The sequence below is a fragment of the Leptonychotes weddellii genome, chromosome 12, assembly GCF_054177405.1.
Source record: "Leptonychotes weddellii isolate Sample4059 chromosome 12, ASM5417740v2, whole genome shotgun sequence".
Lineage (NCBI taxonomy): Eukaryota > Metazoa > Chordata > Mammalia > Carnivora > Phocidae > Leptonychotes > Leptonychotes weddellii.
This window is the reverse complement of record NC_138380.1, coordinates 74,109,903-74,128,481: the sequence shown is the minus strand read 5'-3', so window position 1 is coordinate 74,128,481 and position 18,579 is coordinate 74,109,903. Positions and strand designations below refer to the sequence as shown.

The following is an 18,579-nucleotide window of genomic DNA, read 5'->3' as shown; positions in this document are numbered from 1 at the left end:
ATTAAGTTGATACGTTTTTATAATAGTCAATATATTTATACTCATTTTCTAAATTTAAGTGACTTTTCATTATCTGTGAAGGTATCAAACAACCAATGATGTTTGTAAAAGGCATCTAGGATGTTTTGTTTTTTCCCAGCATTAAGTAAATTTTTTGTGTGCTCTGAAGCAGAATTTTTAGTTCTTTCCTGGACTTACTTATGCAAAGTTATAACTCTTGGCAGCTTAACACAAATTGCTTTTGAATTTTAGGGTGAAACCACATTTTGACCTAACGGTGCCCGAACTTAGCAGGCACTCAGTTGGAAATTAATTTCCTCTAATCTTGTTCATTTTGATGTTGCCACAACAACTTTTTATATTTTCTTCCTTGAAGTCACTAGCTTTCTGGTAGAAATTGCTATATCTTTCTGAAGATGGAGAAATATTCTCTGCCTACAACCCTTCTCTGCGTTGGCCAATACATGGTAATTGGTGTCTGATTCATGTGCTTATGGAAGGAACTAGAAACATTCCTCTGTGAAGCTCGGCAACTCTGCTGAAACCTCCCCCTTCTGTAAGTCCTCCACTGCACCATAAATCTTCCGTTAGATCACCTGTTTTCCTATTATAATAATTTTTCTGTATGTCTGTCTCTCACTCCATGAAGATAAGGTTATATTTTATTTACTTTCATAATCTCTGCACCCAGAAATATCCAGTGCCAAGAGGAATAGATTTTTAAGACAACAAATTTATTCACTTTTATTTAACTCTAATCTCTTGATAAAAGTAATGAAAATAATTCTAAAACCTCAAAGTAGCATAGCAAAATGCATCTGCTGAGAGCTTTATATTGACAAAAGGTAAAGATTTAGATCTGGGCAAGGAAATGTTTGTATGTAACCACATACCCTTTTGTCTTTCTACTAATCTTTGATATTGTCACTTGGATGCATAAACTCAAGGTCATCCGTTTCATACTAATACTGAAAATCTTAGCATTTATCTAATTTTCCTAGTTTTCTCTGTGTTAGTTATCTCTTCCGTAAAAATGTGGCTAACAATACCTAATGACAGAATTTTCTGTGGACTTGAATAATGACACACGGGACCATTTAGGCACAACGCCTGGCCCATGGTATAATGTTAATAAATATTAGTTTTCTCCCTTGCCCTTTCTGAGAATTTTTCACATTGTCCCATGTGAAAGGGAAGAACTAGAATATATTAATCAAATAGAAATGTTTTCTTTTCATATGTAATAATTTAAGTAATTGTTAAAATGTTTAAATATTTAGAATCAAATTTGAAAAGTCGAAAAAGCAAGAAACAGAATAGTTTTAAAAACTTCACTCTGGTAACAGGGCCTAGCATATGGGAATCAAAAAGAGAGGAAAGTTATTCTAATTATCCAGGAACTGAATATTAAATTAAAAATAACTAGCATTGCTGAAGAAGAATAAAGAATAATGGAACACACACAAAATCAAAGCATTGCCTTAGCAAATGATCAAGCCAGAACCTGGAAGAAGATATGTGAAAAAGGTAAAAATTGGAGAAAATAGAAACATAAGGAGAAAAAGCAGTATTCTGGTTGAGGTTTTATTTGGTCTTTTTTTCTTTTTTTTTTTTGGTTTATTGTTTTGTTTTGTTTTGTTTTGAAAAAAGACAATGTAGAACAAGCATTTCCGGCTCTCTGGGTCTCTGTAATCTCTTCTGTTAAAAGATCGGGACCAGATGATTCCTAAGATTCCTTCCATTTCTGCAGCATAAAGGTCATGAACAGAGAGAAGAAATGTGTCATACACAGAAGTGGGTGAAAGATCTTTGAACGAAGAGTCACAGCTATTTATATCTGAATAAATGTGGATGTTGTAGGAGCCCAGGAAACTTTGTAGTCTTCTACCCTAGACTATATACATAGAATTACCCTTTGTGTGTGAGCTATCTCCTTAGACTGTGAGCTCCTTGCAGGTAGGTGTTGCTAAACGATCCAAGCCAATTTTGAGCATGCACTATTATCAGGTTATCTTAGTAAATATCGGTAGCCCTCAATAACTAACAGCAAGGCGAGCTACAGACCTCCTTCACAGAACAAAGTGAAAGTTCTCTCAGATTGGCTTCTGACGGAAGCAGATGAGTAGCAAGCAGGAAAAGCTGGAACTCAACCTGTTGCTTACGCTCCGTGAAGCCCTCACACTCAGTAGGCTCAGTAGTTCTTAATTGGACAGTTCAGAGGCATGCGCTTACCATGCAAACAACGGAATTCAGCTAACCACCTGGGTCTAGGCAGATAACCAGGAATGCCCCCAAATCAAAATTAAGACAGTGGGCCATTTCTCAGCTGAGCCTTAGGCAACTGGGCTCGGTGGGTATTAAGAGCCTGTAGCGTAAGAGTAGGGAGTGAACCATATGTCTAGGCAACTCATAAATCTTTCATTTCACCACTGAAAACTCCATGTATATATTTTCATGGACCTTTTCAGATTTTAGGAGATAAAGATAATAAAATTATAGACTTCGATTACATGCTAAATAGCTCGACAAGGAATGTTCACAACCAGGGTAGCAGCCCATTTTAAGAAGGTAGCTTAAAAGTGCTCAGTACTCATACGTTGTATTTTCTATGGAAGTATTTGAAGTACTTTACAGAAAACCTCGTGGTAGGAGTCATGCTTTCTTCCTTTTTGTGGCAGACTTCTGGGCACATCATGGCCACATGATAAATCTTAATCGAATACGTGTATGGATAAGGATGCAGGTCATCAACAGTAATCCCCAGGGAATTATTGCCTAAATGATGTGGGAAAAATCATATTTTATTTTGCCCAGTTTAGCATATACCATAAATGGCTTGATTTGGTGTTGGAGTGTCTTTGTTTTAATTTTTTTTTTTTTAAAGAATTTATTTATTTATTTGACAGAGAGAGAGACAGCGAGAGAGGGAACACAAGCAGGCGGAGTGGGAGAGGGAGAAGCAGGCCTCCCGCTGAGCAGGGAGCCCGATGCGGGGCTCCATCCCAGGACACTGGGATCATGACCTAAGCTGAAGGCAGATGCCCAACGACTGAGCCACCCAGGCGCCCCTGTTTTAATTTTTTATTCTGATGAGTTGCATATATAATAACATACCCACCAAATATTGCTATCCTGGTTCTCTCATATGGCCAAAGAATGTCATGATTCTTGTAGACCCGAACCTGTTCATTTTGCAAGGCCCTGCACCAGAAGCCTCTTATCTCCAGTTTTCACAAACTAGAATAGGCACCGATGCTTTGTTTCTTATCCTAAAGACAAGTGTGCATGTTGTTATGTGGTTCCTAGGAGGGCTGGAGAGTCCTATAACAAAGACACAGGATGAAAAGAGCCAAGGGAATTGCCTTGAGAAAATAAGTAGGGAGATCCCCAGAGAGGGACCTGCTTCTGTGTTCTTTTAAACGTCACAGAGTAATTGTTTCTCTCTCTCTCTCTTTTTTTTTTGTTTTAAAGGAAAGACCCAGGGTGAGGAGCAGCTCACTTTCAAGCTGGGGAGGTTGGTAAACACTGGCGACAGGGCTCACTGTGGTTTAGGAATCCCACTGCCTCAGTGGAGTGTCACTCAAAATTCCACAGCCATTCTTGGATACTGGGAGGTGGGGCTGACCGATGTACAGCCGTGATTTGACCAGCACTTGGGGCAAACTCAACCACAGTTATCAGTGTTAATTCCATTTTCTTCCAACCAGCATTTTGCAAATGAGTTAATATTGGCGGCTTCGCAATTTTTCATCGGACTTCAAACTGGTAATTATGCTTATGTAATCACTGTGAAGTTTTCTAGCTTAACGTGGGACTCAAGACTGGTGCCTGCAATACTAAAATCTCTCCGTTGATCTGATTTTTGCTTTCTTCTTGTCCAGTGTAAGCTCTACTTGTGTTTTTCTCTTCTCTCGGCGAGTATTTGAGACCCAGATGTACGGGCAGCCTATCCCAAGCTTTTAGATGAGAAGTTGTATCTAAAAGAAAATGGAAAGAGTTGGTCAGCTGTAGTAACTGCTGTGATCTTGTCAGTGAGAAGTATAATACTAAGTGATAAGAGGATATTCAAAAATATTTGAAAGTATCCAGACCCTCCAACATACAGGTGCTTATATACACGCAACAATGGAGGAATATCTTAAGAGAACAGCAACATACTAAAAGGGCAAATTCGTGCATGGTTATCTTTTCCTCTTAAGAACATCAGTGCCCAGGAAGACTGTTAAATTACAGATGGTCACTTTTTACGTGAAGAGGCAGTTACAATAGCATGAGCAAGTTTTGGACTCTCGAATATTAAGATTGTAATGCAGAGTGGTTGTCTTCCCGATCTTGGAGAAGGAAGCAGCTATCCTTGCCCACTTCGGGTCAACAGTAATTGGTAGAGGTCACAGGCAGAGTTTGTCCTGCTGACACTCCTGGCATGGCTCTAGCCAACAGGTGGCTGCTGTGACTTGTTGGAGAGGTGATTCTGCAACTTTATTTTATACTCGGGTTAGAGAACTCGGTCATTGTGTTGTATATCTGACTTGGGTTACCGAATCTTTGATTCAAAGGCTAAGAGACTATAGGACGTAATGTTAGAGACTTAGCCATTAAATTAAAGGCAGTTTTCAACTTGCACATCATTCCTACACTGTTTTTGATGGTAAGAACCAGCCACATGGAATGATAATAGGAAGCATCAAAGACCAGATACGAGAGTTAGGTAGAATTTTTACAGATTTCCGACAGAACCATTTTACCGGTCACATATAACCATTTCTAGTCGTGGCATTTTATTTTGACCTGCGTTGTGATACAGTGTTCTGCAGCAACAAACAATATCTGTATGCCTTAACTTTATTTCACCGTGATTATCTTAACTAGTTGGAAAGTGAACCTTGTGAATTACAAGACAGCTTTAGGTTCACCTCTGTGGGTGTGAAGACAGGGGACTGAGGGGAGAGACTGTTTGACATAGACAGGGACAGGAAATGCTAATACAACCTCATTCAAAGAATAATTCGTGACCTTGCTTGTACCTCAGACCTATACAATTCCGTTTGACATCTGGGTGGTTAACATTGTTTAAGCATTCTAGACAAGCCATAATTAAACATTCCAATACCAGATCACAGGCCATTATGGATTTACAGTTACATATGTTACCTAAATGTAAACCATTAGAAAACAAAAAAACTGAAATGACATGCTGTGTGGTAATGCTACTAAACAGATACATTTTCTTTTATACTCAAGGGCTAGGACTTCATGAATGCTAGCATTATGCAAATGACTTTGTCTTTAGACAGTTGGATTGTTTATTCAACAAATATTTGTCTGTCCAACCCAAACTTGGTACCGATCATTTTCTGTACCTAATATCATCCACTTAACACTCTGAAAAGCAATTCCCCATTACAAATATTATTATTTAATAAGTTAAATGGATATCAAGACTGGAGCATTTTATAGGAGGTCGCCACTCTACTAGGTCATCAGGGAATCCTCCACGGAATCTGGTACCACAGGTTTTCATATTTCTCCCTTAAGGATGATGAAAGATCAGTGAATTCCTGAGTATCTGAAGTCTGTGGAGTCTTGGGTTGCTTAGAAACTGAGTGACTAGGGGCTTGCTATGGCAACCCAATTTATCAGTGAATGCAGAACCAATGTAGCTGGCATTATGCCACATCTCCGTACTTCGCCGGTAAGAATATTCAGACTAGATCCTCTGTTGTAACAGTATTTTTATTACTTATACAATCGAACTAAAAATCACAGATTACCAAATATGGAAATAACGACCTACAGCTCATAATGGATAGAAACTACATGAAAATTAAGCTTAAGCTTACCGTGTAATTTTAGCTATGTCAAATATATTATGTCTGTTGGTTATTATTCCATTGCCTACCTTGCTTTTATAGAAACGATTTTCATTAAATTGAAAGCATGAGAAAACAAGACTAGTAAAGTATTTAATCTCCGTGATAATAAAAAGGTTCTGGGGGTGCCTGGGTGGCTCAGTCGTTAAGCGTCTGCCTTCGGTTCAGGTCATGATCCCAGGGTCCTGGGATCGAGACCCGCATCGGGCTCCCTGCTCCGCGGGAAGCCTGCTTCTCCCTCTCCCACTCCCCCTGCTTGTGTTCCCTCTCTCGCTGTATCTCTCACTGTCAAATAAATAAAATCTTTAAAATAAAAAAAAAAAGGTTCTGAAATTTGACTTAGATTGATAGTTCCATACAAATAATCTGTAAATGTATCTATGTATGTAGTATATTTTAACGATATCCTCATTTTATATTAACTCTTTATTTGCATATAATAAATGTGTTTTACCATATTTTTTTAAAAATCTTAGGCCTTAGGCGATATATTCATGTCCTCTGACACACAAATGTATCAGATAATTAATTTATTTGGAAAGCACATTTTTGCAATAATGGGGGGAAAGACCTTAGAGGCCTACTCCCACCCTCAGTTTGAGTATTTGCTCCCTTCAGTGCACTTTTAGACATGTTTTCGGATTTTAATGACACCTTTTCATAGTTTTTATATATTCATGCTATATGTAAGTGCAATCTCTGCCCCTCCTCATAGGTAGGTGCTGTATGGATCTTTTCTCCCTGTTGCCCCCAACTTTTTCTATGTTTATCACGGTCCGTAGCAGAGAGAGAGATTTTGTTTTGATTGTATTAAGGGTTCTCCTGAGAGTAAAAAAGAAAATCAGTGTGACTCAGGTTTTCATGGGACAAAGAAGGATCCATCTGGTGATATTTTCAATTTGTTCTTTATACTTATTCATGTCTACAGAATTCTGAAATTGATCAGTGTTTTGAATCCTCCAGCGTGTCTATTTAGCTGGGCAATGCCCAACTTAATGATAATATGTCTCATCTCACAGGTGGAAATAAGGACAAAGACCGCACTTGAGCCAATTTTCTGGAACTAACTGCTATCAGAACAGAAAAGCCAGTTCCCAGGGGTGCTTGTGTAAGGCACCAAAGACTGAGCCATATGAACTTTGTCCCTTGACAAAGGTGCATTTTGAAGTCAGAGAAAGGCCCACTGTTTTTTTAACAAAATAAGTGAGCAGTCCAGAACAAATTTAGAAATCTTCATTTTTTTTTTTTTAGAGATTTATTTCAGAGAGCGTGTATGTGCGCACATGAGTCGGAGAGGAGCAGAGGGAGAGAAGAAGACTCCCCGCTGAGCACAGAGCTCATCACGGGGCTTAATCCCTTGACCCCGAGATCATGACCGGAGCCGAAATTAAGAGTCAGATGCCCAACCAAGTGAGCCACTCAGGCGACCCTAGAAATACTCACTTGAATAAATATGTCTTTTCCTTGCTGTGGACCCATAAACGCATTTGGTCTATTAGAGTCATTGAAAACACTTGCAAAGAGCTTACTGTGTAGGAGCTTGTCCTACATCCTTGCATTGCAGTTCCTCAGTTAAGTGTCTGTGGAATGGCAGAAGTAAAGCCCTTTGTAAGAATATTTTCTAATGTGGAAGAATCAGACTGTTGGTTCAGTACGTGCAGATTTTTGCTTAAAGCAGATCACAACTGTTCTTGGTTTGATTTCATGCCTGGTGTCTACTGCATATAAAAAAACACACCTAGAAAATAATCAGTCCTTCTAAACTTGATATCAGATAACCTGGTACCTCCTCTCCTACCACAGTATTGAACACACCCATGTCTCTTTTTGATCTCTGCCGTGATACCTCTAGTATAGGGTTTTCAGTATCACTTCAACGCATATTTGAACACCTGTTAGGTGGTAGGCACTATTTTAAAATCTGGGATATAAAGATAAACACTACCAACACAGTTCCCAGTGCGTACATTACAGGGAGCTCCATTCTGACAGGCTCCCTTGCAACTCAGGAATAAACAACTAAATGATGAATTGAGCTTTTTATAACACTTTTTATGAGTATAACACTAAAGAGTTCTGGAGATACATGGAAGAAAATGTAGTTACATGATAGTTTATATGTGCTTAATAATATATTAATATCTCTGTTGCATATGGTGTAAAAAAACATACTTCTTGCCTTTTTTTATTTTTTAAAGGCCTCCTGGTTAGGTCATGTTTCTTGACCACATTTAATGAGCCAGGACTTTGGTTAGATATTTTAGTTGTTTAAAATGTATGTGATCTAAGGTGCACATTTTACATAGAGTCTCAAGGTATCAGTTTGGGTGCTTTCAGCTCAAACTAGCTGAATCAATACAGGGATTTTTGGTGGTCCACATAATTGAAAACTCCAGCAGTACTCTTGAGGCATAGTTGGACCAAACTTGCTGGTTCTTTCTCCTTAACTTTCTCTGTTCTTCCCTTTATTTGGGTGTTGGCTTTGACTTAGATTGACTTTCCTTGAGGTTTTAAGAAGTCCTCCAACAGCATGAGTATGTGTTTCCCTATTCTTCTACATCGAGGATGGGGAGGGGGGAGAGATAATAATAGAAAGAGTGATTCCCACCAATGTTGAGCAATGTTGGCCAATGTCTTTGTGAGTCCTGAGGGAAAATGTATGTTCTGGTAACACTCCCTATTTAATTAAAGGAAAATATTAAATGGAACATTTGTATTTTTAGAGGCAATGCCTCTAGAACCAAAACCTTTATAAATCAAAACCTGGAGGCAGTTTTTTGAATCTTTCCTGCTGAACTCAATATGTAAAGGCATTTCTAAAAGCTGAGTCAGCCACTCGTGGCTTCCAGGGCCCAAGCTACCCACCCTACATGGGAGGCACTGAGGATCTGAGAGTGTGAAGTTCCTGAACAAATGTTACTGTCTTTCTTTCCTCTGGGAAATTATCAAGCATAGTGAAATATCCCTTGCAGATCATGATTTAGTCAATTATAATGGCTGAATTTAGTCAGATTTATTCATTATGTTTCATCTTTAAAAATCAAAACCAGTTTCCCAGGATATGTCTTGACACTTATGTATTGGACTTAAAACAAACAAACAAAACAGACATTATCTATTCTCAGTTTTAATTTCATTTGCCTAGGATCCGATGAAGATCGAAAGAGTGGCCTATACGATGGTAGAATATTCTAGAAAGAAAAGTTTTCCAAGTGATAAATTTGCACCAGAGGACTTAAAAAGAAAATCACATGGTATTTTTTCCCTCACCTAGCTGACATGGCACTTAAGGCAGAGAAAGTTTAGTAAATAGCACAAATGTAATCTTCAATTCTTGAGTTTCATAGTTTGAAGAATTTAAATATTTTCTACTGCACAGGATGGTAAATATGAGGTTAAAAGAATGACAAAATGAGGCAAAGTTTTGACTAGAATATTTTCTGGTAGTATCTGGTATATTGAATTCCCATTGGAGGCTGGTGCCTTTCAAAACAGAAATATCTGTCAAGTGGATAATGTGAGTCTGTTTGTAAAAGGAGTGAAGGGTCAAATGAATTCATGATTTCCACTGATTTAGGGATAGCTGTGCTTTTGTAAATGCAACTGCACTAAGTAATTTGGATGCAACTCCAAATTTACACATCCAAAATCATGGACCCTTTTGAGAGAATACTAGAAAGAAAGAAAGGATATGTCAAATAGTCACATAGAAATCAACCAGGACAGATACACGTAGGGTAACCGAGGAAGAAAAGAAGGAAAAATTAAAACAGAGAAGCTCGTGAAAGAGAGAAGTCAATGCTGAGGCTTATTATAAAAACAATATTTGGGGACATGCCTCTTTATAACAATAGGAATTATTTTCATGGTTTTTAATTTTGAATTGAGCTAACTCATGAAATGGAATGGTTTCCGTGCTTTTATGGACTTACTTCAGCTCCGATTTCACTCCCGGTAGCCGCCTTTTTTCCAACCTACCATGATGACCCAGTTTTCCCTGAGGGGTTGTAGGAAATGAGAGGAAAAACAGGCCTAGCAACATTCTTGGATCATATCCAGAAAATGGTTTTTAGCCCTTGGAATACATGGAGGATGCCGTTTGAGCCTTGTATCTGTGGCTTGGGAAAACAATAATAATCTCAGGATTCACTCTGAACCGGAAAGCACTGTGCTGTTAACAGAAGGAGCGTCACAGAATAAAATGAAAAGCCCTCAGATAACATAAGCACTCCAGTTCACATTTGTGTCCTTACCCATGAACTGGAGGCATTGTGGAGGAGGATAGTTTGCTTGCCTACATACCACAACTGAGAGACCTCGGGCCCCAGCAGTCACTGAGGAGAGAAGAGGTCATGAAGCAGAACAAAACTAGCAGGACTAGCAGAGTCATGCAAGGGTGACATTCCGTAGCAATTCATATTGTTCAAGCTGCTGTTGTTTACGTGAATCATACCCTCAGAACAAAAGAGAAGAGTGACCTTCAGGAATCTGAAAGGGATGGCCACAAGAAACATGTTTTGAGTCCTTGGTGGCTTGTTGGAGAGCTATGAGGATGACAGAGACTTGTACAGAGACAGGGTTGATGCTGCCTAAACTCACTTAAACCTCCCTAGTACGGTTACCACAAGGTGATTTCCTTTATCAGTTTTACTCTCAAAGCCCCAAAATGCAACGCAAGCTTTAATGCTGCTACTAAAGTGTCACAGCCAAAATGAAGTTTAATAGGCAAGTCAGACTTCTTTATGATTCAGAATTGAAGTGTGGAGATTACAAAGGGAAGGTTTTACTCTACCTCTACTTCTGCTTGCATGAAAGAAGCAGACAACCAGCAATCACAGAGACACATGTAGGCCGGTTTCAGGGTTTGGATATTTTAGAATTATTCGGAATTCATCTCTCTGTCTAATGTATCACAGAGTGGTAGTGTACCCCTTTTTATTCCGTCTGGATTCTGATGTTTATGGTATCTGGGCTATGCCCATTGGAATATGTAAAGGACATGAGCTAAATGATTCATAACCTTTCCAGATCAATATTTACTTCTGGAAGTTTTATCAGATAGATTTATATAAGCAGTCTATGCATGTGTATATATTCAATGTTTTTGTTGTTATTTTTCTTACAAAGTATTGTACGAGGCTTTATTCAAACTGAAAAATACATCTAGAATAAAATGTTCCCACCTTGAATCCTATGGAGTCTTGGAAATCTTAAGAATATATTTCAAGTTCTTCCAAGGAGTTTATTTGATAAGTAGCACTCTCAACCAAACTTGTGGTTTCTTTGAAGACAGAAAACTCAGGCTTGTCCAAGAGCAAACCCTTTCCTTTAGCCCACTAAGAACCAAGCTGGATGATGAAGATGATTTGATTTCACTCTAGGGTCGACAGACTGTTTTTTATACTCCCTTAAATCTTCTAGCAGCAGCTGCCATGTCACTCAAATGCAGGGTTTGTGCCAAGGGATTCTTTGTAGTGTCAAACTTTTCCACTTCAAACAAACAAAAAGAAAGGCATCAAGAATATATTTTTTCCTGTGTGGTGATTTTTTAAGATAAATTATTGTTGTATAATGTGTATCTTAGAAACTTTTTTTCATCTTTGAAAAGAAATCTAATTAGGTATGCTCCTATGTCCCTGGAAAAGTGTGTGCATGTGCGTGTGTGTGCGTGTGTGTACATTTAACTCTTACAGGAATCTGATGTCCAGGTGTTGTGTATCTTTAAACTTAAGGTAACAGGTTGTCCGGTGAGATGGATGTCCATATAATTAAGGTGGTTAGTATGTCTCTTAAATGGAACAAAATCACTTTCTCATTATCCAGCTGGTTTCTCTGTGTAAATTTTTTTTGTTGTTGTACATTTGCCACACTCTTCAATTTTTTTTTTTAAGATTTTTATTTATTTATTTGAGAGAGAGCACATGAGAGTGGGGAGGGTCAGAGGGAGAAGCAGACTCCCTGCCGAGCAGGGAGCCTGATGCGGGACTCGATCCAGGGTCTCCAGGATCATGACCTGAGCTGAAGGCAGTCGCTTAACCAACTGAGCCACCCAGGCGCCCCACACTCTTCAATTTTTTAACTGGTGCTTAAACAGTAAAAAACCTGATATTTTAGCATTTTAAAGCACATCATTTTGACCAAGCCATGAGCTAACACGAATGTAAACTGATTTCTCTAACCCTTCTTAAAATTATTTTATTTCATTTTTAAGATCCCACTTCAGGGGCTATCTGTAGTCAGATTACATTTCTTAAGAATAAAATGTGTTCTACCCTCAATTCAGTCATTTTTTAATATTTCTGTCCTCTGAAATTTCAAATTAGTTGGTTGTATACATTTTTTCCCAACCTTTTCTAATTTGGCATTTGTTAACTAAATGCTTGTTTTCCTTATTGATTATTGTGCTTTTTTCCCTACTATTTCACCATGCCATGTTTTCAGACCTAGTTATCCTTTTACCTGACTATTTCTGTTTCTCCCCCCTAATAATTTTCCATTTAGTGTATGAGCACAGATTACTCTGACAACTATGTTGATCATATCTGTTCCTTGTGTTTCCTAGTATCATTTACATGTTGACTTATTTTCTTCCCCCTTACAGAGTTGAGTCAGCTTTGCAAACTGTTGAAATAAAGATTAGGTCAACACTTTTAGATGGCCTGTGAAATTTACATATTGATTTGGCCCTGCCCACATGAGCATTAGCTGCATACATAGAGGTGCGCTCTCTTTAATCTCTTTTACACACAGCTCCTGTGATGGCTTCTACTAAACATGTGGGTAAGTTAATTTTCTAATTTTAATGCAGTATCTTTGCTTTTATCCTGCGTTTCAATTCATTAGATTACATGGTTTAAATCTAAACTTTAATTACCCTGATATTCTGCCTTTTACCTTTGATGATGTCCTTGAAATTCTCTTTTTAGGGCCATCTTACAAGCCTCTGTTTTAATCTCTCCAGCTTTTGCTGGCATTACATTATACTGTTATGTCTTAATTATGTACATCTATATTTATTTCTTTTTATTCCTTCATGTGAAGCCCTTCCTCACCGTAGAAAGCAGGTAAAACATGCCATTGGTTTAATGCTTTCACAAATAAGCAAGGTAGCAATTGAAAATAATAGGTGTATGTTTATACACACACACACACACAATTATGTGTGTATATACATGTGCATAAATATGTATGCGTATGTATGTGTGTATGTAAATCTCTATGGTTAGTTATCCCCAAAGATTAAAGTGATAAAACACATTTTACTTACGGTTTGACACTGGCAACTAATGTTCTGAGAAAGTTTACAGGCCTTTAGAAAGATTTTATTGAATTTCTTTTTCTTTTTTTTTTTTTTAAAGATTTTATTTATTTATTCATGAGAGAGAGAGAGGCAGAGCGAGAAGCAGGCTCCCAAGGAGTAGGGAGCCCGATGCGGGACTCGATCCCAGGACCCTGAGATCATGACCTGAGCCGAAGGCAGACGCTTAACCATCTGAGCCACCCAGGCGCCCGATTTAATTGAATTTCAAAATAATTCTATTAGTTACCACTTACAGACTATGTTCACTGCTCATTCTCCCTTGTGGTTAGAAATCATTTTCTTCTCAATGTAGCATCAGGTTATTTAAAATTGTTATTCAATTTGTACAAATGTGTCAAAGAATATGCAAAAGTACGTATTGATCAAGAACTTATCTTCTTTTTTTTTTTTTTTAAGATTTTATTTATTTGCGAGAGAGAGAATGAGAGACAGAGAGCACGAGAGGGAAGAGGGTCAGAGGGAGAAGCAGACCCCCTGCCGAGCAGGGAGCCCGATGCGGGACTCGATCCCGGGACTCCAGGATCATGACCAGAGCCGAAGGCAGTCGCTTAACCGACTGAGCCACCCAGGCGCCCCAATCTTCTTTTTTTCTTTCAGAAAAGAGTATAGGCTCTTCATTCAGTCTCTCTGGGTTTTAATCCTTGCTTTGGCACATACTAGCTTTGCGACCTCAGTTGTCTAAAGAGCCCAGGGAGGTGTTATCACAGGTCGATGAGCTAACACAGATGGAAGACTTAGTTGGACAAGACTCCAGTGTGTGTGAGCTCCTTCATTATGTCATCATCATAACTTATACGTCTTTGCGTACCCATACAATCTACAATTGCCATGTCTGTTTTACTAAGATTCTTCATTTCCTGAACTGTAAAAAAAAAAAAAAAAAAAATCACTTAAAAAAATTCCATCTCCTAATAGAAGCTGCATACAGATTTGCATTAGGTTTAAACCTAATATCTGATTTGATCTTTCAGCCTGAGGGTGTAGGTGTAGTCTGTATGATTATCCTCTTTGGCAAGAAAAGAAATCAGAAGTACAATGACTAGGGGCGCCTGGGTGGCTCAGTTGGTTAAGCGACTGCCTTCGGCTCAGGTCATGATCCTGGAGTCCCGGGATCGAGTCCCGCATCGGGCTCCCTGCTCGGCAGGGAGTCTGCTTCTCCCTCTGACCCTCTCCCCTCTCATGTACTCTCTCTCATTCTCGCTCTCTCAAATAAATAAATAAATCTTTAAAAAAAAGAAGTACAATGACTATGCGTTACTGAGTCCACAAATCTTGTTGTTAATAAGCAGTGATCAGAACTCAGGCCATGTGACCCCTCTTTTAGAGTCCTTACAATGCATCTATCATCTGTTTCTCAAATATGTTGCAATATTTGTTACTCAACTTACTTTACTCTTCCTCTTTTACTTCATAAGTGTTAAATTCCATGAATCAGCTTATCTGAAAATACTGTTACCAAGGATTTTATCTAAACCATACAAAACTAAAAGAAGGTTTATTATTTTTAATATTTTTGAAATGAAGAGAGTCTTTCAAAGTGTGACACAGTATTTAAAAGGAAATTACTGTGAAAGTTAATGACATAAAAATTTTAAATTTTAGTATAAAATTATAAAAAAAATAAAGTTTAAAATTGTCAAAAATTTTTTTATAATTGTCAATGTCAGAAGACTGGCCTGTTCCTCTCTAATTAACAAGGAAAGGACAAACAAAGTCATAGGGAAAAAAAGATGAACGAGAATATAATCACAAATATTTTAAAGATTTATTTATTTTAGAGATAGTGTGTGCACCAGCATGGAGAGGGACAGAGAGAGAGAGAGAATCCCAACCAGACTCTCCACTGAGTGTGGAAACCATGCAGGCTCAGTCTCAGGACCCTGAGAGATCAGGACCTGAGCTGAAACCAAGAGTCAAAAAACACTCAACCAACAGAGCCACCCAGGCACCCCTCACAAATATTTTAAAATAGAAATGGCTAATAAGAAAATAGGTTAAACTACATTCATTTGAGTATTTACCAATATAAAAGTACTTGTTGGGGGTGCCTAGGTGGCTCAGTCGTTAAGCGTCTGCCTTTGGCTCAGGTCATGATCCCAGAGTCCTGGGATCGAGCCTCGCATCGGGCTCCATGCTCAGCGGGAAGCATGCTTCTCCCTCTCCCACTCCCCTTGCTTGTGTTCCCTCTCTCGCTGTGTCTCTCTCTGTCAAATAAATAAATAAAATCTTAAAAAAAAAAAGAAAATCTTAAAAAAAAACAATAAAAATAAAGTACTTGTTAAAAACTCAAAATTCAGTATAAACTAGTATGAGTGTGTATGCAGACAGGTAGTCTCCACATTGTGGTGTAAAAATATGAACAGAAATTTGGTAAAACTCTACCCCCGCCCCCCAAAAAAATGTACACACTTTTGACCTAGAAATTTCACTCACTGCTGTTTACTGGTGTCCTAGATCAGGAAAACAAAACTATATATACATGCAATGATATTGTAATAGTATTGTATGGTGACAGATGACAGCTACACTTAGGAGCATAGCATAACATACAGCGATGTTGAATCACCATATTCTACACCTGAAACTAACATTGTGTGTTAACTATACTCAAAAAATTTTTAAACTGTATATGAATGCTTAGCATTTTTTGGTGAGATTAAAGAACTGCAAATAAAAAAAGTATCCATTAAATAAGTGATCAGTTATTTAAAAGACAATACATCCTTTACTATGGAATATTTTTCAATAATGGAAAAAGAGAGCATTAACTCTATCCAAAATATCATAACTCCAAGGCACATAATTTGAGAAGAGTCAGGTTGCAGAAAGTATGATTTGGTATATGTACTATTCCATATACATATGTATGTAAATTTAAAATTCATAAAGCTCTAGGTGGTTGGGGAGAACATACCTGAACTGGGGGTTGAAAGAAACTTCTCATTTTACGCCTTTTTATAATTTTCAAAATTTCTTATTTGTCCACATTACTTTAATAAATTCCCTAAAATAAACATTTGCTTAATAGCCATTGATCACCATAGCAAGTATTGATTAAACACTATATGTCAGGATCTGTGCTAAATCCTTTATATTATCACTGTCCATTTTTACAACAATTCTGAGAAGGCAATATTTCCACCGTAACCAAGAGAGGTGAAGTAGTTAGCAACAAGTCACACACTTCAGGAAGTGAACTCCAAATTCAAACTCTGGTCCATTGACTTTCAAAACAGATGCTCTTCATCCCAATCAAACCATTGAATATTCGTGGTATGAACAGACAGCCTAGTAACTTCTAATTTCTGGTCATCCTCACTCTTTTTTTTTTTTTTTTTTAAGAGGGAGGGAGGGAGTGGGGAGAGAGAATCTTAAGCAGGCTCCATACCCAGTGTGGAGCCTGATGTGGGGCTCGAACTCATGACCCTGAGATCATGACCTGAGCCCAAATCAATAGTCAGAAACAACCTACTGAGCCCCCCAGGGGCCCCCATTCTGACTCCTTTTAAAATATTATTATGGTTATGACAATTATTGTGTGTGTCCATTTATTTGGTTACCAGCTTTGAGTCTGGTCTTTACTCTGGTAAAGACCAGAGTAGTTCAGCAGTGAACTAACCAGACAAATGTCCCCCTCCTGATGGAGCCAATATTCTAGCAGATGCAAAAACAGAACAAAAAATATAAGCCAAATCTATGTGGGATGGTGCTATGTAATCATAAGAAAATAGAAGGGAGAAAAGGGACAGGGGCCCAATGGAAGGGGTTTGAGTTTGAGTGCTAGTAATCAAGCCCCTGTAAAGTGTTGCAAACAACTCCCTCACTTAGTTCTTATTACTATCCGCTTACTTAGTTTTGTCCATTTTTTGATTAAAAAGAATAAGAGTAAGTGGTCCTTTAACTGCTAACCCCCACTCGATACAACCAGTGCCCAATAACACCAGGATTCACTTGGCTGTCGGATTCCAAACCCTGTGTGGTCACAAAAAAAAGAGTTCCCAAAGAACTGTGCCTAAGCGGACTTTATTATGTTGTAAGTTTTATCCTTCATCATACTAGATCTACCTCGTGTTCTAGTGGATGTACATAAGGTGTATCTCGTGTAAGATATATCCCTTCAAAATACTGTGGGTACATATTCTTTTCCCAAAATGAAAATCTCAACAATGTTTACTCAGAAATGGGTACAGTGTTTTTCTACCTTATTGTTCCAGGTAACGATTTTGCTCAAAATCTAAATGTATGGTTACAGATTTTACTTAGCTGTGCTCTTTCTGGGTCTTAGCACACAAGACTCAGAAAGCTACTCAGGAACTGCTGTCTATGGGATTGAACACAGCTGCTTCTGGGAATGTAAATTTGATTCTTTGGACTGCTTGGGAGTGTGTGACATTTCCCTCTCCAGAGACAGTCAGAGGGTTTGGATGACATTGGGCTACTGATGAGTGATCCAAGTAAGTTCAGTGTCAAAGCATCTATTTTGCTTGTATTTTTTTTCTGAAGGATCTTTCTCTAATGGTGTTCACGTTTTCATTGTTATTTAACTATCCTTTCCATATGTTTAAAATGTGCTCTTTAAAACAGGAACTATCTGAACTCCTGTGTCTGTGAGCTATTTCTGAATTGTCATGTTGGGGGCGGGGAAAATGTGTGAGAATTCAAGTTGAGAAGAAAATATATCAAAGCAGTTTAAATCCAATAAAATAGATACTCTTAAGATAGTTATTGAAATAGCCCTTTTATTACCTTTTTACTAATATAACAAAGATTAAAGTTCACAGTTTAAAGGACTCTTCTTTTTAAGTTACCTGAAATCTCTAAGTTCTTCTGTTGAAACGAAAAGCATAAATCACAAGGGGATTGTACAAGTTCATTTCTACTTTATCCTACCTGAGTGGTCTAAATTTTGGAAAGAAAAAAGCCCAATAGGCCTAAAGTATTAATACCTAAGCATTCATCTTTAAATAAATGTGTCAGTGAAAATACCTGGGAAAAAGAAGGCAATGCTTGAGGGAAAAAAGAGCACTTGGGATTCTTGTCCAGTTGAACCGCAGTGCTAACAAAAGATTCACCACACACTCAGAAGGGAGAGCACAGGCAATCCAATGAGAAGGACTGCTTTAAATATGATCTAATGAACTAAATATACTTCTGCCTGTTATTGTCACCTCACTTTATTTCAAGGTTGACTTGGAAGCATGTATTCAGCTGGCCTGTCTGATAGATGACAGTTTAACTTTGTACAGATGTTGATCTTCCTTACATGATTTTGGGAATTTCTTTGTAAGAAGGGATTCTTAATATTGACGGTCTTTCCCCCCCCCCAAGACCTTTTGTTTTCGTTAGATTTTAAATATTGCCTTTCCTTTAAAGTACCTTACGTATATA

The 18,579-nt window shown here is 38.0% G+C and overlaps 1 protein-coding gene across 4 annotated transcripts in view; it reads left to right on the top strand.

Moving 5' to 3' along the window:
• CD36 (CD36 molecule (CD36 blood group)) overlaps positions 1-18,579 on the top strand; it is a 73,808-nt gene that overhangs the window by 16,263 nt on the left and 38,966 nt on the right. Inside the window, exon 1 of one of the 4 annotated variants that reach the window (XM_081800636.1) lies at positions 3,592-3,765. The exons of 2 other annotated variants lie outside the window; for them this stretch is intronic. The gene's annotated coding sequence lies outside the window, so the exon portion shown is untranslated. Of the gene's footprint in view, positions 1-3,591; positions 3,766-18,579 lie in introns of those variants that run through there. One more of the 4 variants, XM_081800634.1, reaches the window with a different exon arrangement.